Raw genomic sequence first — 21809 nt, forward strand, 5'->3', positions numbered from 1 at the left:
GACAGGACAAGGGGAAATGGCCTGAAGTTGCACCAGAGTAAGTTTAAGTTGGATATCAGGAAAAAAACTTCTTTACAGAAAAGGTTGTTAAGCACTGCAATAGACTCCCCAGGAAGGTGGCTGAGTCACCATCCCTGGATATGTTTAAAAACTGTTCGAATATGGCGCTCAGGGACATGATTTAGCAGAGAGTTGTTAGAGTTAGGGTAGTATGGTTAGGCTGTGTTTGGACTCGATGATCTTTAAGATCTTTTCCAACCTGAGAAATTCTATGATTCTATGATTTGATAAAATGTATAAAAGAGGGTCTTTGCTTGTATTTAAATACCAGCAAAAATCCAAGATTTTTCTGTCACTCCTGAGTGAGGTCATAGATGTGCATCCCACTTCACTAACAGATTTTTCTTACTGCTGAGATTCACTAAGGTTTCTTGCTCTTTGTATGTGATTTAAAGATAATTCAGCCAGAATGGGATCCTCCTATGAATTCTTCTGGTTGTACTCACAGGTGCAAGAGGAGACTTTAGCTCTGTGTCTGGGTACTGAAGCTCTCATGAGTCCAAGTACATCACAGCATTGTGAAATCTGTGTCCAAATAAACACATTCCCTTACTCCATTCCTTTGAGATTAGCCAAACTCTTGGGAATGGGGAGAATTTGAAATATCACAGTAGCACCTTCTATGGTATAAATCTGAGAGTATCTTCTGCGTGTGAAATCTGAGGTATTTGTGAGGATGCGTTACTATGTGTGCCAAGGAAAAATGCTTCAGTCAAAACAGTTCTTTTTTTTTTTCTTTTTTTTTTTTTTCTCTTTTATTTTTTTTCCTGTGTAAAATATTGCAATTAATAAAAAAGATGAATCGGATCTTGCATTAAATTTTAGATCAATAAGCTACTGAGGGTCAGAGAAAGACTCATGAGCAGAGGTGTCTCAGTAGGTTACTAACAATGTATTTAAAAATAAAATCAAATAAAACAGATATAAATGCAGAATTGGTTTCATTTCTCTTTATCATAACTCCCAGGCTTTCCCAGGGACACACAGAGTACAGATACACAGCACTGAGAACTTCAGTACCTTTAGTACTTTTGTTTGAATCTATGAAAACCATAGAGATGATGTGAGGGCTGTCTGTACATGTCACTTCAAGAGATACGCACTCCAATTCTTTTCTTCCTGGAAAGAGCTGCAACAAAGAGGGTGACCTTAGCTGGGGCTCAGTAAGGACCAGTTTCAAGAAGAAGCAGATACTCCTTGCTTGATGTGAAACTAAATACTTCACAGGTCTGGGCTCCAATTTACTCTTTCCATTAGTGGTGGACATCAACTGCCTCTTCAGCCACGTACACTGTACTGCAAGTTGTTCTGATTTTACTTGTGATTTGCTCAGAAATTTAAGGGGATGGGGCCATATAAGCACAGAGAGAACAGCTGGGCCAGGCATATGCTACAGCATATGATTCAAAACTGTTTTATGTGTAAAGATGCAAAACCACAAAAACAGCTTCCATGAGACTGCAAATATGAATTCCATATCCTTCATGTAAAGCCCAAATACTGTGAAAAATTAAAATGATTCTAGCTCAAAGCTGTACTATTCCTCTGTTCTCACTTAAAAGATATATGAAATCTAAATATACGAGAAATTATGTCTTTCCATTCCCACTTCCTTGAGATGAAAAATTAAATATTTCCAGTCATTTACTGAAACAAATTTATCTTCTTGCCTGCGTTCACAACACAAGGTCTTCTTCTACAAGAAAGAAGAATAAAGAAATGTAAAATAAAAATATTACCCATTCCTAGAAACCTTCAGCATTATGGCCTTGGATACACTGTGAGGGATTTATTGTTCAGCACATGAAATTTATGCTATCATTTCCTTATGAAAACTCTAGCATTTATGCTCCATGAACATCAAGGAATTTGGTTTTTGTGCACTGGGTAATGTCTGTGATATTTGCACTTTTTAATGTTTTGGGTTTTGAGTGTGTGTTTCCCTGGTTTACAGATATGATGTGCCACTTTACTGTAAAGAAAAGCTAAAAAAAAAAAAACAAGTGCTTATATTTGTTACTGAAAAATTTTATGGAAGAATCTTGAGAGTTCAGGGTGGAGGTGTGGATGAGAACATCTGCATGAGCCTTGCCCATGAAGCAATGGTTCAGACCAAGCCTCAATATTGGCAGGGTTCAATATGTACGGTATATGCCAATATGACATAATATTTGTTTTACAGTACTCTGTAGTACTGACTCTGTAGTATGAGACTTATAGCTCCCACTGGAACTAGGGAATAGTGAAGCATTTAACAGTTTAAACAGTTGAACAAACTTCTCGAGAGCCCTTAACATATCCACATAGACCTAGAAGCAAACAGCAAGTAGCAATTTCAAGAAGAGGAAAAGATCAGAAGTCACTCTGTTATGACAGAGACCACTACTTCACATATATAGTCATTATAACAATATTCTTTCACTCTGTAGAAAATATTCCCCTCATTACACTGGGGTAAAACTGGTGGCTTTACACACTGTAACACTATGGCTATTACTCAGATTTTCTAAAAGGACATATACATGTCCCACTGCCAATTAGTTTTCATGAAAAAAAACAAAGTAATAAAAACAGGCCAGAAAAGAAGGTCATTTTTAATATAAAGAGAAGTGTTATAATTTAATCTACTTTCAGCCTAACTCATGTGTTATCTAAAATTCTGACACCTACATATAGCTGATACACCTGAGTTAAGAATCAGACCCCTAGTGCTTTCAGAAGGATAGAACTGTATTTAAGATGAAAAGGTGGCTGAAGCCACCTTTATTTCAATTTTGGAAGTATTCGCTAGGCTATAATTAGAGGTGCCGACTACTAACAAAAATGGCTTTGCACAAAATTTCTCCATGGAAACAAAAAAGCCTTGCAAAGAGGATGTCAAAAACCAAGACAATTTTTCAGAGCTTGGGAGTAATAATTGCCTTAATAGGAACTTCTCCTTACAATGGAAAATAAGCATAGGATATGAAAGGCAGATATGGCTGCCAGCAAGGCAAGTGCAGAATGTGAATGCTTCTCCTACCACAGAAGTTTTCAAACTTTTTTGAGTCCCCATATCAGCTAGCAGCATACACGGTGCTAAAGAGGGAGGGGGATGCACACAGAGAATTTGGATTTTCCAAAACTGAAAAATATAGGAGAAAAAGGTTTATTCTTTTCCTATTTTCTACTTTATAATGCTCTAACAAAAAACATATGAGACCAGGAGATCCTGCTATGGATTCTGTGTTCCCGACAAGACTTGGAGATCCAAGGGGAGAACCTGTCTCAGTGCCTGACTCACTGACATTTGGATGAGAACAAACACTGTTTTTCCTCTCTTTTCCTTAGTATATGTTTTTTTAACCTTTTTCTCCTTCTCTGTAGTGCTTTTTCTTTGGCCCCCTATGCAAGTAGGACATTGGAGAGGGTCCAGAGGAGGGCCATGAAGATAATAAGAAGGCTGAACACCTGTCCTACGAGGACAGGCTGAGAGAGCTGGGGCTCATCAGCCTGGAGAAGAGAAGGCTCTGATGAGACCTTATAACAGCCTTTCAGTACCTGAAGGGGGCCCACAGGAGAGGGGGAAGGACTTTTTTACAAGGTTGGGTATTGACAGGATTAGGGGTAATATCATTAAAGTGGAATAGGATAGATTTAGAGTAGATGTTGGGAAGAAAATCTTTACTGTGGGGGTGGTGAGACACTGGAACAGTTTGCCCAGAAATATTGAGGATACTCCTTCCCTAGAAGCATTCAAGGCCAGGCTGGATGGTGAGTTCCAAAGAAGGGCAACCAGGCTTATGAAAGGCTTGGAGAATATGCCCTATGAGGAGTGACTGAAGGAACTGGGGAAGAGGAGGCTGAGGGGAGACCTTATTGCTCTCTTCCAACACCTGAAAGCTGCTTACAGTAACAGCGGGGCTGGTGACAGGTGACAGGACAAGGGGAAATGGCCTTAAGTTGTGCCAGGGTACTTTCAGGTTGGATATTTGAGCAACATGGTGAGGTGGAAAGTGATCCTGCCTATAACTAGATGATCTTAAAGGACCTGTTGAACCCAAACCAGTATTTGATTATATGATTCTCTGATTCCTTCCTCCAGCATTAGACTTTTCTTAAACTGCCTTTGGCTTCTTCCCATAAAAAAGAAAAGCCTCCTGTTGTGTTATAGATATTTGCCACTCAGATGTCCCCCACTTAAGATGGAACATTAATATTTTGCACAAAAAGACCGTAGTTACGGATCATATCTACAAATCTTTTGCTGGCACACTCCATATGCAGAAGTCTGTAGAACATAAAATGCCACTTTGCTTCAGAGATCTCCAGAGGTCCCTTTCCAACCCCTACAATTCTGTGATTCTGTGATTACCTTCCTTTCCTTCCTTTGAAATTTTACTGCATAAAGACACTTACATGAAAGCAACCTAGGATGTCACCAGAAAGGAAGGAGGTGGTGATGAATATATGATATCTTGAAATTGCACTGTGGTTGATTTGATCATAGTGGGTTTCTCAGTCCTGGCTTGTCTCCTTGTTTACTCTCCTTCAGAAGAGAATACTCTCTTTGCAGAACCTAATATGATAACATATTACGACTTCAATCATTGATGAAAGCCAAATTTATGAGAGTTTGAGACAGCCATTATTTACTGTTTTAACTAAATAGTTTCCTCTGAGACTGATGATTTCATGATCTTTAAACACCTCCATGCCAGTATATGCAGTTTGTTAAATTTTACTTTTCACCTGCTGGCATGCCAGCTGCAGTGGTTTCTGAAAGTCTTGAGACTGAAGGGTTTCCCTTGACAGGGAATTAAACCAGGTCAGTCCTAATAACTCTAAATCCTGGCCTGTAGATCATCAGAAGAGGTGTATTTGTAATAGCAAATCTAGTAATAACCAGAAGTAATTACTGGAGTACATTGAGAAGAAAGTAAAGAATATAAATCTCCTTGATGAAACAGTAGGCTTACAATGGGTGCTACACACTTTGATCAAATTAAATTTTTTATTACACTTTAATTAAGACCAGCAATTTATGACTGGCAAGCAAAACTGTTGACATTTCATCTTTATTCCAGTACTTATAGTACAACCTGCACTTTTAAGTCTAACTTGACATTTGTTCATGGAATACTGGTCGTCCATAAGACTCGTGTTTTTACTTTCCTGGAAGGAGATAAAACTAGCTGCCTTTAGAATTATTTGGGAGCAGTAAATGTCAGAGTCCATGAACCAGCACAGTGTAATAGATGTGTAAAAAAGGTTTTTATCAGATCGTGTCATCATTGCACCACATTTCTGTACCCTCCATCTCTGACAACAAAGAAAGTACGTACATCATGAAGTAAAGGAAATGTGTAGCTCACACAACTGGAAAATGCCAGAAAATAGATAGTATATTTAGCCACCCTCAAAAATTTATTTCATGTGTTTGATGTGATTCTGAAAAAAATAATTCAAAAAAGACAGCTTTAAGAAACCATTAACTGGATTGAACTAATTAGAAACAGATCACATGATGATAAATGAGGTAATTTAATCTGTTGGTTGGACAGCTAGCCTGTAAGTATGTAGAGTGACCCTGCAGATAATTGTATCAGTACCTGTGCTAATAAGGGTTTATGGAGATCAAAGCTACTCACTATTTTCAGTCCCTTAAGCCCCTGTATTTTACTTAGATTAAGTTAGTAAATACATATCACTTATTTTAAAGCAGTGTTATTACAGGGTTGTGTTGCAGTTATGAAATAAAGAGGTCTCAAAATCTTTGAAATCTGGCAACCAACCTTACCTTTAATTTAATCCCACTGCTCTCACTCCACTGGATGTGATGAAGAGACAGTGAGATGGGAGAGAAGGTGCAGTCCAGCATCTGAAAGTTGTGCCATTGCTGTCTAGAAGTGGTCTTTCATACCTTGCACAAAGAAATTTCAGACCACTTTAGTGATCACACCATAAGGACTTCTGGAGATAATTTTACATAGAAATTGAAAATTAGAACATTGCCAGTCCCATTAACTTTAATCTGGCTTCTGACATAATAGCCCCACTTCCATTGAAATCTTGCCCTGCCCCAGCCTCACTACCAGCTGCAATAGCAAGGGGATTCTTGAAAAAAGAAAATTCTGGTTTGTATTCCTTCATGTTGAAAACCTCTTGTGGCCATCCTTCCAGGTCCTTGTGTTTTCTAGCAGATGTAATATTTAGCCTTTATAGACGATTTATGTCACTAACATAAAGTAAAGAGTAATCAAGTATAATAACTTACTCTAGAAAGGTTCAGGAAGGTGCTTGGACACTGAATTTCATCACTTGCAGTAACCTATCTTCCCTACCATTTAGGGACCAGAGGGGATCAGGCAGGCCATTTACATTGACTTACACTGATTTACAGTGCCTCCAGCCACCTCCAACCAGTACAATAGAGCCACCTGAACAGGTAGAAGACTGGAGAGCCACACTATTCCCAGCCATACAGTCCTGTGGTACTGCCAGCTCCATGCAGTCTGCAAATATCTCTAAAAATTGCAACAGTTGACAAAGGCATCAAAACCCTATAGTAAATGCAGACAAAGTTCTTTATTCCTGGCATGCCTGTATTGATTTGGTTACACTACTAACTGAGATCAGACATTGCCCTGTATTACCTTTTCTTTCTCTTTAATGTGAAGGTATGCTGTATTTAAGCTCCTTAAGATGCTGGTGAGAAGCTGAAAATCATAGCTTCATTACATTTCTTTTTTGACCCCAGAAGATTTTCACCGTAGAAAAAGTTGTAATGCCATTAAGACATTTTATTTCATACACTATCGTGGAAAAAATACTGGCATACTGTGATATATACACAGTTGTCCTTTTTTCTTAATCTGTCTTCCAAACATCATGCATCAGTGCAGACTTTTATGGAGAAAACAAATGCTAAAAAAAGGTGCCAAACCCTCTGGACTATTTGTATACCTCAAAGAAAGATTATTTCTCATAGCATCTTTCCTCAAATGGCTGGTCCAGCTACTCAAATACATCTCTAGTGATCAATATATGCACACAGATTGACAGTCTCTCTTTTAGGCCAGATTCACTGCTCATGCATTGATTGACAGGAAGCGATATCTTGGAAAACTTGCATCTGCTATTTGGCTGCCATTGCCAAGCTATTCAGAGAATCTGTTTGGTCACATTTTGCCTGGGAATTGCTATGACTTCCATAAGAATCAATCTGGAAGCCGTATCAGTTGTTCTGACAATGACATCCTACTCCATCATATATTTGCTTGTCTGCCTCAAATTAAAAACTACTTTGTCAACGCTTTGTCAAATCTCACTAGCCCCCTGAGAAAGACAGTAGTCAGAAAGGGTATTTCATCTTGTGAAAGCAAGTAACCACTGGAGCAGGTTCTTGACCAGGTAACTTGAACTAACAGACCATACACAGCTCCACGGGCTGTTCATAGACTGTCTGTGATGCAGAGTGCAACATCAAGTAACACTGAAAGAACTGTCACACAGCATTGAAAAGTCTTTTTACAAGAAAATTCTTTTGAAGAGAATTCTTCAGAACACATAAAATCTAAGTGGAAATTCAGATTGTAATGTGCCCCGGTACTTTCAGTTTGGATGTAGAACCCTGAGCTACTTGGTCCAAATACTCTTTGGAACGTCACAACTGCAATAGAGTTAGAGCTCCTAATCTGACTGCTTTTCCTAGGCATTCCTGGATCTCCACCATCCAGGGTGGCTGCATGGAAGCTATTACATTTTGCAGAGATTAACTGTGCTGAACATTAATGCAAACTTTCTTCCAGAAAATATTTGGAAACAGTTGTATTTGAGAAACTCTCTCCCTAGGTTTTGAAAAAAGAATTGATTGAAGGTTAAAAAGTGCATGTCTGTTTTTCAAAGCCATGCAGAGGTGCAGCAAAGCAAATGCCAGTTTTCAAAGAGATCCAGACAACGGTAGCAGGCATCACTGGAAACAGTAATATTACAGAAAAATGTCTTATTTAGTTAATAGTAATGGTATTATTTAGAAAAATAAAATTCAAAAACCTCACAAAGCACTCCCTCCTGAAGATGAAAAGATTTTAGGTCCACCATTCTCAGTCTCCAGTGCAAAATAGTCTTTGCCATTTAATCAAGTAATCCTGACAGAGGAGGCAGGCACCTTTTTCTTTTACCACAGAATCATTTTGTGCACTGACTAGTGCTGAAGCACAAAGTGTCCACGTGTCAGTGACTGAATCACATCTCTCTGTGCAGGTTCAAGATCTTAATTCTCTTCATGGTAAAAAAAATGTCTCTATGTTTACAACAGGAATTTTTTTTACCTTTAGCACCCAGCAACTGGATCTTGGCAAGAGAAAGAAAAATGAAAAAAAGGTGTCAGCAGTTTAAGATCCTATATTCTTAATCAGGTTTTCTCATTGTAATGGACTGAGTCACTGCCCCAGGGACCACATAAGTGGCTATACATTGCAAAGCTTTATTATTCAAAGGGAAAATTATGTTAACCTTTGGGTTTCCCTGTATTTTGGGAAATTATTGTCCATGTAAGTCAAAAACAGACATGCAGACCAAGTCACAACAAAGTCCTGAAACGTGCCCTACAGGCATTATATTAATTTGTCCATGACGGGGATAAAGGCGAACCTTTCTACCCACTGTCTCTGTGGGAGGCACAACATTGCTCCATGTTCTGGTGACTACATTCTTCACAGATATAATAATGCTTTTTCACACATCTGTTATACTGTTGGTATATATATATATATGCAAAATATCTGCTGCTATACCACTGTAGTGAAAGAGGGTATCACATTTACCCTCCACTCCCTGCTCTTCCATCACAAAGGCAGGTACTTACAGCAAATTTTCCTGCTCTGTGCACTGCGGTAACCCAGAATAATGCCCAAAATTATATCCTTCAGCTCAAGGGATCCAGACTAGATTTACACCACCTGCCTAATCCTGGGCAGGAATCAGATACAGCACATCAAAAAGAAGAATCAAGCTGTAATATTCCAAACCACATGGATCAAAAGCCTTCTGGCCATTAGGATGGTCATATATGCACACATCAGAACAGCTCTCTACTTCACTACATAGATAGAGCTCACAATTAAGTATTTGCATATCTTCAGTTTTTGATTCCTCATAACATACCATGTGTAAGATGCAAAGAACAAGTGAAGTCTACTTTATGCCTAAAGGCAGAATTTTTAGGGGAAAAAAATGTTCTTTACAAAATCAGATATTCTAGTTGTCTACGTATATTGAATATGACATTTCAAAAGAAAACAAGCAGAGCAATAGAAGCATATCTTCAAGAACACCTGCACCATAGAGTTTAAAATCAGATCATATGCCACTAAAGTGAGCATAGTTTGTTTTCCATTATTACTTAAATTTGATGATAACCAATTTAAGGATTGACATAAAACCCATATTGTATTATTCTGAGGCTTTGTTAAGAGCAAAGAATGTGTGACCAAATCAAAGGCTTCACTAAAGCTAATAAACACAGCTTCAGTCATATATGTGGCCTTTATCCACAGCTTGATTAATATCACATTTAACCTGGAATAAATCTGAGGTTATGGAGTGCTTTAAACAAAAGCCAGATTTGAAATAGGGTAGGGTGAGGGGAGTAATGTGTTTAAATTAATAAAGCCATTGATCTACCCATACACCAAACATTTGGAAATGTTAGCTGATGACATTAAAGCAGCTGAAAGCCTATGATTATTTAAATCCAAGAAAACATCACCTTTCTGGTACACAAAAACTTCTTCCAAATTGTTCAGGGATTCAGCAAACACTGAGACATGCTGAAGAAATCATGAGAGAAAATGACTGCAGATTTGAGCTGTAAAGATCAACATCTCCCAGTCTCTTCAAAGGGTAATTAGGTTGTTTTCAGTACTTCATTAAAATCTACCACTTTAAAAGATGGAATTTTGATTATTGATAAAAAACAAATTAGATTAATTTGACTTCTCAAAGGTCAGAAGGTTTCTAAATCTGTTAACAGGCCCAGTGATGATTATTTAATGCCTTAACTATTTGTTATGTCTGTTACAATTTAACACAAATCTTTAATTCATTAATATGAGTTGTTCAAGCTCTGCTAAAATATCCTTTCATTCCTTTCCAAATGCTCTCAGATTCCTCAAGTTTTTAACTTGATAATCTAAATAAAACACAGTTTTTGCTTTTCTCAGTTCATCTTTATTTCAATTTCAAAGTTGACTGTAATACCCAAACCAGTAACACATCTGCTATGTCTATTCTTTTTGCCATTTCTTATCTCCCTACTGAGATAGTTCAACTTGTCATGGGTTGTTTGAGGATAAAAGTTCCCTGCTTCAGCCTGAGTAGTTGTTACAGATCTGATCTGACTGGGGATGACCACCTTCCAGAGGGTAAGCAGTTGCATTCTTAGTGCATACCTATTAATAAGCTAAGCAGTCCCAAAGCTTGATTTTGCCAGAAGCATGTGCAATAGAGGAGAGATTTTCCTACCAATATAGTGGCTTCCATAATTGCCCTAAGTCATTTCTGCTACAGAATGTCTATCGTTCATATAAAGATGAAGCTAATAAAAGGCTTTTGAATAACTCAATGAAAGGAATTAGTAAGAAGTAGCCAGGAATGGATAGAATTTTCCTGAGAGCTTGAATGTGAGATTTATGAGCAAGTGAGAAGAGTTAATCTGGAAGACCCTAGGAAGAAGCAAAATAGAAAGTCCAGTTTGCATCAGCCACAGAGAAGAAGGGTGACCCTGTGGCCTTCAGAAAGTAGGTTTATCTCTAACGTGACTTTTTTATTCACATATGCCTGAAGACACACAAGAAGGGATAACCTGCATGAAATGCATACATTCCACCTGGATGCCCATTGCTTATATATAACTAGCACAGCTTTTTAGTGACAGGCATTTTTTAAATACAACTTACTGACTAGATTTGTGAAAACTTAAAATCATAACATAGAAGCAGTGAACTATTAGAAAATAGTCTACATATTCACATGGGATCCAAACATACAGTATAACATCAACTTAAATTCCATGACCTTGTTGGCAATCAGTGTTTGGCCTTTTTTCTTTCTAGCATCCTTCTGCCTTTAGCTATTCAATCATTTGGTATACAACAAATGAGTAACTGAAAAAAGGCAAAATTCTGTGCTTTTAGTCAAATCCAAACATCACTGGACAGAATTTTTTACTAATGGGAGCCAGTATCCACAGTGCTCAGATAAAATATTAAAAAAAAAAAAAAAAAAAAAAAAAAAAAAAAAAAAATTATTGAAAGCATCTCTTCAGAGTTGAAAGCAGAAAATATTTAATCAATCCTGACAATCCAAGCATCATCTAGTGGAAACATACACAAGATTCATTATTCATTCCAGCAATGAAGAGGTGGGTGGGCAAGTTTTCTTAACTTGAACTGATTTATTTCATATGTTTTGCTGTGAGCACAGTTCCATTCCCAGGTCTGTAATTGAACCTGTGGATATGTTGGTAGGTATCAGTGCACAGGTCATCCCAACTGATTCACTTTTTTCTCTTTTTGGAGTAGTTCTGATTTAAGACCAAACCCAGCAACTTCTGTTCTAATGGAGATAGTAGTATTTCACAGGTAATTCTGCCCCAGATTTGGATGAGGAGATGAGATAGTGTAGTTTTGGGAGAGGGGAAAGAAATGTGAAAACAAACAATAAACATCAGTATGAAAGTGCTCCAATATTTAATATGAACACTTCAGTGTAAGTGACATTGCCACATTTTCAAGCCATAAATGCCAGGTGTAAGACGACTCTGGGAATTCCCCAGGGCTTCACTTGGGAAGCAGTTCTCTGATCAGCCAACAATTAACCCATATCCAGCTAAGCTGACACGTTTTCTTTCAGGTTTACTTCTCCTCAAAAGTCATGTCTTCTTTTGCTTCCTGATCAGCTTTCCCTGTCCTCCTCACTCTTACTCCTTCCAGTGTGTCCTGATTCTCCACTCCAACAGGGAGCCTACAACATCCCCATGAAGTGAAATATTGCAATGCTAAAGTAAATGACAGTGATATGATTTAGATCTACAGACCACTATGTTCATTTCAAGACCTTCATTACTGCAGACTTTCAGTTGTTGCACTTAGGAAGCTGTACAGGGTGGTTTGACTACATCAATTCCCACTGCCATCTGTGTTCCACTCATCCTGTAGAGACTGCTACCTTGATAATTTTCCTGCTTGGGCCTTCACTTCCCTCATGTTTCACCAGCACCCAAGAGCCAATGAGAACACTGCTCATCAAGAAGCAAGACTATCAAATTAAGACCAATTACATTTACTGTCTCTTCAAGCATATTCATATACTACAGTATTAACCAGGTTATACTCTATCAATACTACAGCCTGTCACATATACTATTTTATTTCTAAAAGATGTTTTGAGTAATTTTTCTGCTGTTGATTGTATAAGATAAAAATACCAAGAATATATTTTATAAAAAAAAAAAATGTTAATCAAAACATGTAATACAAATGGGTGGGTTTTCAATTTATCTACAAATACTGCAGTGCTAATTTGATTTTCTGACAAAACTTGGTTCCTACGAATATAATTCTACATTGTTAACCTCAAATGCATTTGTGCTATGAACTTCAGAGGAAGCAGGATTAAGGTTTAAATAGAAATCAAATCCTATTTCACATAGCTAACAAAGATACATATTCAATTACTTTGAGAAACAGCTTTATGGTACAGCTATATAAAAAAAAAATAAATGTTGTGTTGTATGAATGTGTATGTGCCTCAAAGAGAAAAACAATGAAACAAATTATATATTCATAGGAAACAAGATGCAATGATGAAAAGCACTGCAAAATTCTGCACATGTGAACAATTGTGGTCACAGGGAAAGTTAGAGGGTATTCTTTGAGAAATAATATGCTAAAGTATAATTAGAGACCCATTGAAGATATGATGCATCAAATAACAAGCTAAAAGTTTCAGGTTCAAACACCATGCTTCTACATTTTTATTCCCTGGCTTACGAATGACCAAAGTTTATTGCCTTATAGAGTGCTCTAACTCTGTTTTCAAATAATAAACTTGGCTCTGCTGTGCAATGATTTACTCATGTTGTGTGCTGGCCTGTTTACTGAGATGTTTTCTGTATGACTGCACTGGCCTAACTCACCAAGTCCTCGGTCTGGAAAAAGACTAATACTTAAAAATCTTTAAGAGGCTTGGCCAGAACTGATAGCTTTGATGGTGATTCCACCTCTGGCTCTGTCTGAGAACAATCATGGACCCATAGCCATCCAAGGACAGAAGAACAAAGGATGCTGGTAACAGTCTCCATGAATAAGTCCAGAGACACCAAGCTGTTGCTTGGGAGAAACAACAGAAAAGGAAACTCTCTGGCACATTTCAGGGGTTAGCACAGAACTGTAAAACTCCAGATAAGTGAAATGTTGTGAAACTGCTTGATTTCAGCTCCTCCTGAGCACAATCTTTATACCTACTGCTAAATAAATAAATTGCATGGTAGTTACTTATTATTTATTTGTGTATTTATTTTTAAACAGTTCTGGATCTCAGAGGCCTGAATTAAAAAGCTCACCAAGACTTTCACTGCTGTGTACTGTCCAGTAAATGATATTGGGTTTCTGTGCCCAGCTCTGAGGAATAACCCCAGGCACCAGGACATGCTGATTCCCATCCATCTGGAAAGAAGCATGGTCATCAAGTTTAACACAACAAGCAAGCAATATGACCTTGCCACCAAGAGAGCAAATGGTGTCCTGGGTTGCATTAGGCACAGCGTTGTCAGCAGGTCAAGGGAAGTGATCCTTCCCATCTATTCAGTCTGGTGAGGCCACAGCTGGAGTTCTGTGTTCAGTTCTGGACTACCCAGTACAAGAGAAACATGGACATACGCGAGAAAGTCCAGTGAAAAACCATGAAGATGATGAAGGGACTGGAGCACCTATTATATAAGGGAAGTCTGGGACTGTTTAACATAGAGACAAGAAAACTCAGGCAATGTTATCAGTGTCCACAAATAACTGGAGGGAGTGTGCAAAGAGGGCGGAATCAAGCTCTCTTCACTGGTGCCTAGTGTCAGAACAAGAAGCAATGGACACAAACTAGTACATGTGAACATTAGAAGACACTTGTTTCCTTTGTAGGTGTCATGGGTTACCCTAAACTATACCTGCACCCATGGCAGGGGGGCAGTTGGCCCACAGGGAAAAAGGAAATAAATACAGCGGCAATGATCTAAGGAGGCACACTTATTTGCTAAATACTATATCGGAATACAGAATAACACAATATAATACCATATAATTGGAATCAAGGCTAACGAATCAAGTAAAATAAGAGAGAGTGAGTCACGAAACCGAGGGGCCTACCGTAACTCTAGGCAAAATGGCTGGAACGCTCCCACACGGCTCCCCCCTGGCTGGCAAGGTCCAAGAGAGCGAATTCAGCACTGAAGAGACATTATATAGAGTCTGTGTCATATGACTGACCGTGGTGTTCTCTGGGACATTCAGTCTTCTTTTTTGAGTAGCAGATTCGTCAAAATTATCTATGCTTAACATGATGTTATGATGTGGAATACTGATAGCAAAATTACAAAATTGCAAAACCATGACAGTAGGTAACTGAGCACTGGCATAGGCTGCCCAGAAGCCATGCAGTCTTCTCCTTGGAGATCTTCCAAAGCCACTTGGACATGGCCCTGGGCACTCTGCTCTGGATGACACTGCTGGAGCAGGACGCCACCTGGTTTTCAGAGGTCCCTTCCAACCTCAGCCCATTAGGGTGCTCCTGATGATCATCCATTTGAGGAACGAATAGCCCACTTGTAAAACAGAGAGAGAATATTTCAACACTGCCTCCTCTCATCCCAGAGCAAACTGAAGGCTGACACCACAGCTCAACAAGGCTGTGTCAAGGAAAAATCACCATGCCTAGGGTACCAACACTCTCACCACTCACTGGACCTGGTTTCCCCTCACCATGACAAGCAGAAGGAGGAGAAGTCATAGCCACCCACCCATCACTCCTCCCATCAGCAGCTGGGGGCCATACCCACTGGTGTAAGAACATTGTATTTAAGGTAAGAATGAACACAGTTACATTGTAAAAGCAAAACACCATATAAACGCTAAGTGAGTATAAAGTAGCTGTTACGTATTTTATTTTTTTAGACTTCTGATCTAAACTCCCTTCTTACTGAAATAAAGCTGTGCAGTGGGATGCACTTGTGAAAGAGCAAATTCTTGTCAGAAAATCCACGTCTGCACTTCATTGCCGAAGCCTGAGGAGGTTCACATCTCTGACTACATCACTGGGAATATAAATCAGGGAGCAGAAGTGGCACATGCTGAGCCTCACAGCCATAACTCATTTTGCAGCCATAACAATGTGGGCATGTATTTGGCAGGTGCAAATAGCATCTGCCAGAGGAAGAGTGGCTCTAAAAATGGTGGACCTTTTCATTTAGTAATTTCCATGACACGTACTGGATGAATAGGAGCTGGCTCAGAGCTGAGGAGAGGTGTCACATCTTTCTTCTACCACTGACACCAGACAAGGGGTTACAGACCCCAATAGAAAGCTGGGGCTGACCACAGCATACCCAGATGCAGTCCTGTTTTTCAAAAACCCCTTGCTTGGGTGATTTTTTTTCCTCCTCTTGCACAGCTAAAGGTAAGTAATGAAAAAGTCTGGGCAGAACACATAGATAATTAAATATTTCATCATTCTTTTGATTTCAAAGCTTGAAACAAGAAGAGGTTACAGCGGGTTTTATGTAAAATACTTCAGATGGAGCCTAGCTGTATAAGGAAATACTGGGATAGATCCAGATACAGATGTGCTATCAACCCAGAAACTATTTGGCAAGTCAGTGAACTGTGATATTGCAAGAAAGTCTGGGCTTCAGTACAAGTTTTCAAAAAAGTGCCTGCTGGCTGAGCTGCTATAGTAAAGCTGTTTATTGGCAGAGAAGTTATATGAGAAGCTGAAATGAAGACCCTGCTTCTTTTCCCACTGTGATTTTTTTCTCACCACAATTAATTTATTATAGGTAGTTCAGTCCAGACCTTCTGCATAGTGGTCGAGGGACAAAGTCTAGACATAATTTATTGGCCAGTGCCTGGTGAAAACAGAACTGCAGCATCCACATTTTTCCTCTGTTTCTCTTTTTTCTTCTGCCAGACACATCAAGTACACTATATGCTAAGTATCTGGTATGTGAGCCCAAACTGACCAAGGAAGGTTTCCTTTGTATGAGCTGTCCTCTGTTTCATTGTAAAGGTTTTCCATCATGCTAAACAGTAAATATCAAACCAAACAATAACAGCAGTAAAAATCTGATTACTTGGCACACTTGTTATCTTTCACATGAGCCCATAAAAACACACAGTGATGTTCATCAGGTTATTTCATTTCATCATTCATGATAGCTGCCTAGATATTTTTGTAACCACTGCACATACTGAGAAAGTGAAGCACAGGATGGTTAAATGACATGAGCAATTGAACAACAAATCAGAGGCAAATTCATGAACTGTGAGCCAAAAACCTACCTGTGCTGTATAGGGGAGCACTCTTATGCTGCAAAGGAATTCCAGAGTAGCAAGCACTGTGGTATGAAAACAGGCCAAGAACAGCAGGAGCTTGGCATTTAGAGGGTTTGCTTACTAGCTTCAAAATGTTTTACTAATATTAATTTCACATTTCACTACATAATGTTTAGAGAAAGTATATGTCCAAGGTAAATCAGAAGGTAATCTTGATTAAACATCTGAACCAGGGACACCAGTCAAGTCAGAGACAGAGATGAAATCAGAATTAAAACTTTCTGCACCCTAGAGCTACTCCACAGATGGTGCAATAAGCCCACTCAGAACAGAACTGTTCAGTCTTTTCCTTCTCATTCCACTGGGGCTGTGGAGACCTGCTCCCTACCTCCACCAGCATAGAGGTCCCTAAGGGCATGGCAGAGGTATGTCCCACAGGCTGAATCCAGCCTAGAACTGAATGCAGATTAATTCTTTTTAATGTGTTTGCCTGTTTGGTCCAAAGGCAGCACAGCTCTGAGATAGGGCAGTAGTTTCTGTTGTTTCTTATCTACATTCTGTTTCTTTTTTCACCAAGAGGAAGATGAGGCATTGGCACAGGCTGCCCAGAGAAGCTACAGATGCCCCATTCCTAGTAGGGTTCAAGACCAGACTGGATGGGGCCCTGGGAGGTCTGATCTTGTGCCTAACCTAGTGGCTGACAACCCTGCCTGTGGCAGGGAGATTGGAACTAGACTGAACTTTGAGGTCCCTTCCAACTCAAGCCATTCTACCATTCTTGGGTTCTGTGCAGCCACCAGGGATGCAGCTCCAGTGAACCATGGGAACTACTGTGCTGCTCCTCCAAAACTTCACCAGTAGTGATGCTCAGGAGACTAATGGCCACATTTGCCAGCTATGCTTTGGCAGGATTTCTTGGCTGCCAGTGAGAGAACACCTTGCCTTTCCCTTGTAAAAATGGTGCATAAGGTGTATAAACTACTGAGAAAGAGTCAAATGTGCTGAGATAAGGCTAGTTCTCAGGGTGAGAAAATCACTTGGCCTTAAATAAGAGCAAGGAGTATCCAGGTGGCTCAGACCTTGACAGGAACACTTTCAGAAGGTTCCCCAAAACACTGACACTCGTGGCTGCATGCCCCCAGGACTGATGTTGACAGAGTCCCTGTTCCATCTGCCTGCTGCCCCTGCTCCAATCTCACCTGTCCCCCAGATCCTCATCCAGACCTCCTGCCTGCACACCAGCAGGAAGCCATCTTTCTGTGCTTTTCAGGTACTTGTTCTGACCTTGAATGGAATCATTCCACCGGAGAATAAAATAAAATAAAATAAAATAAAATAAAATAAAATAAAATAAAATAAAATAAAATAAAATAAAATAAAATAAAATAAAATAAAATAAAATAAAATAAAATAAAATAAAATAAAATAAAATAAAGCCACTTTCTGCTGCTCCCAGTTCTCACCCAGGCAGAAATTCAACATTAATGTTGTGAAGAGTCATCTGAGGAATAACGTCTGGAGCAATAATCAGATGTTTTCATGTGGAGTTTTGACAAAAGTGACCCTGGGAAGTCATTAACACATTAGTGCATGAAAATCAGGTAGGTGAATTTGAAGAAAATCTGTGCTCATATATCTACAGGAGCAGAATAATAAAGATCATTATATAAATATGCATTCAAGTCTAAATGGTGATACTGAAAAGTGCAAATTCAAAATAAATCATAACCATACAAGAGCTTTTTCCTGGCAACCTTTCCGAAGGATCTGTAATACTTGTGTATGGTGACTGCAGCTGAAGATTATCTGATGGAAATTAGAGTCAAAAACCTCAAATTTACAGAACAGATGATATTACCCACATCCCCAAGCGTTCATTTACAGTATTAACCCTCTTTAAACTGTTTGAGCACCTGAAGCCTAAATCTTCCATGCAAAATCAGGAAGAAATAAAAGGAAATAAAAAATAATACTATAAGAATAAAAAACCCTAGCATCAGAGTTACTCAGGATACTGGCCAAAAACTGGAGCATAGGAAGTTACACATGAATGTGTGCAAGAACTTCTTTACGGTGAGGGTGACGGAGCACTGGAACAGGCTGCCCAGGGGTTTGTGGAGTCTCCTTCTCTGGAGATATTAAAGACCTGTGCGACTTGTTGTAGGGAAACTGCTTTGGCAGGGGGGTTGGACTCAATGATCTCTGGAGGTCCCTTCCAACCCCTACGATTCTGTGATTCTGTGATCAAAGATATGTACATGAAACATGAACTCATGAAAACATCAGTTACATTCTCATTAACAGGCAAAACAAAGGAGTAAAACAAAACAACAGTTTTAGGAATGAGAAACCAACTTTTAAGAACATCATTTTACTGCTATAGACATTTCTTCCTTTACCCAATTCTAGACAGTATGTGCAAGTCTATGTCCACTTGTCCCAGGGAAGGGAAGGGAAGGGAAGGGAAGGGAAGGGAAGGGAAGGGAAGGGAAGGGAAGGGAAGGGAAGGGAAGGGAAGGGAAGGGAAGGGAAGGGAAGGGAAGGGAAGGGAAGGGAAGGGAAGGGAAGGGAAGGGAAGGGAAGGGAAGGGAAGGGAAGGGAAGGGAAGGGAAGGGAAGGGAAGGGAAGGGAAGGGAAGGGAAGGGAAGGGAAGGGAAAAATAAAATGAAAAGAAAGAAAAAGAAAAAACAGGTGTTCTCCACACAGAGTATAGTAGTCCCCCAGTGATTTTGTGGTTCCTAATAGTTTACACAGTTCGAGGAGGAGAGCAGACAAGTATATAGAGAAGAAATCCACTGAGGGTTATAAATGCAAAACCACATTCAGTTCAGAAAGTTTCCTGTGCTGGAAATAGTCACAGTCTGAGAAAATACTTAAGACTTGCTCTGGACTTGTTGAAGAGGAGCTACTTGTACAGGGAGACCTTTAGACTGGAAAAATACTACTGTGGTAATGATGACTTAGGATAGGTAAGCACATCACACAAGGTTTTCTAAGAGTTTGGGGCACAACAACAAAGGAGCAGATTTTACAGTAATCAAGCTGTTTACCTCAATTAAAGAAAAGAAAGAAAGAAAGAAAGAAAGAAAGAAAGAAAGAAAGAAAGAAAGAAAGAAAGAAAGAAAGAAAGAAAGAAAGAAAGAAAGAAAGAAAGAAAGAAAGAGAGAGAGAGAGAAAGAGAGAAAGAGAGAAAAAGAGAGAGAAAGAAAAGAAGGAAGGAAGGAAGGAAGGAAGGAAGGAAGGAAGGAAGGAAGGAAGGAAGGAAGGAAGGAAGGAAGGAAGGAAGGAAGGAAGGAAGGAAGGAAGGAAGGAAGGAAGGAAGGAAGGAAGGAAGGAAGGAAGGAAGGAAGGAAGGAAGGAAGGAAGGAAGGAAGGAAGGAAGGAAGGAAGGAAGGAAGGAAGGAAGGAAGGAAGGAAGGAAGGAAACAATATGCAAGCCTAACATCTATAACATCTATCTTCTTTTTTGTACAGTTCAATTGGAAAGAGGATCTGGGGAACTACATATCCTTCAGCTTGAACTTGGTTCTGAGGAAGGTCATGGAGCAGATCATCTTCAGTGTGGTCACAAAACATATGCAGGAAAAACCAGAATGGGTTCATGAAAGCAGGTCCTGCTTGACAAATCTCATCTCCTTATATTATCAGGTGGCCCACCTGGTGGATGAGTGAAAGGTGGTTGATATAGTCTATCTCAGTTTCAGCAATGCCTTTGACGCTGTTTCCCACAGCATTCTCCTGGAGAAGCTGGCAGCCCATGGCTTGTACAGGTACACTGTTTGACAGGTCAGGAACTGGCTGGAGGGGTGAGCCCAGACTGGTGGTGAATGGAGTTAAATCCAGCTGGTCACAAGCGGTGTTCCCCAAGAGATGGTATCAGGCTTGTCATGTTTAATATCTTAATTGATGACCTCGATGAAGGGATTGAGTGCACTCTTGGTGAGTTTGCAGATGACACCAAGTTGAGGGAAAGTGTTGATGTGCTCTAGAGTAGATAGGCTCTCCAGAGGTATTTGGATAGGTTGAGTATTAGTCTACAGTGAGCTGAACATGAGCCAGTAGTGTGCCCATGTGGTGAAGAAGACCAATGACATCATGGCTTGTATCAGAAATAGTCTATCCAGAAAGAGCATGGAGGTGATCGTCCTTCTGTACTCAACCCTGGTGAGGCCACACCTGTAGTATTGGATTCAGCTTTGGGCCTGTCACTGCGAGAAAGACACTGAGACCCTGGAGCATGTCCAGAGAAGGGCAACAAAACTGCAAAAGGTCTGAAGCACAGGTCTTCTGCAGAGTGGTTGAGGGAACTGGGACTGTTCGGGGGGACCTTATCCATCTCTACAACTGCCTGAAAGGAGGTTATGGTAATGTGGGGGTCAGCATCATCTCCCATGTAACAGGTAGGATGAAAGAGAATGACCTCAAGTGGTGCCAGGGTATGTTCAGGTTGGATATTAGGAGAAATGTTTTCTCAGAAGGAGTGGTGAGGCATTGGAACAGGCTGCACATAGGGGTGGTGAAATCACCATCCCTGCAGGTCTTTTCCAACCTTAATGATTCTACGATTCTCTTACTGTTACTATGAAACACTACAACCTGGCCTAGAATTAATAAGCAGCCATGGGCATTTTTCTTAGTCACATCTGCTTTCTGTTGGGTGATGAACTGTCATTTGCAATTTCTGTCTTCTTCATTCTGTGAAAATTACCTGCACAATCACCAAGTTGAGAAGACACTGCAGTAATTTATCATTTGATTTCCACTGATGTGTTACATTATACATTATGCTAAATACTATTTCTTATTTTGCTAGAAATTATCAAGACATATTTCTTTCTCAGGAGTATTAGAAACTCCATTCTAATTCATTAGAATCTCCATTGGCAGCCCTTCCACTCAGGAAAGCCCAGTCTGGCCAAATTTAGGAAAGCCTAAGAGATGATTACTTATGTTTCCAGTCCTGCTGAGATCTCTCCAAAATTTCCAAATGGACCTTTTGTTCTGATATGAGGAATCATCTGATTGTCACGAGCAATAGTAACTAAGGCAGGAGAAATTTTACCAAAGACTTTTGGAAAAACAAAGGCTTCAGCAATTTACCACACACATACTAAAGAGATTTCATTACATAATTTTACAATTAAAGAGAAAACATCAAAACATATTGTC

This window comes from Excalfactoria chinensis, chromosome 1 (genome assembly GCF_039878825.1).
Source record: "Excalfactoria chinensis isolate bCotChi1 chromosome 1, bCotChi1.hap2, whole genome shotgun sequence".
In the NCBI taxonomy this organism is placed as follows: Eukaryota; Metazoa; Chordata; class Aves; order Galliformes; family Phasianidae; genus Excalfactoria; species Excalfactoria chinensis.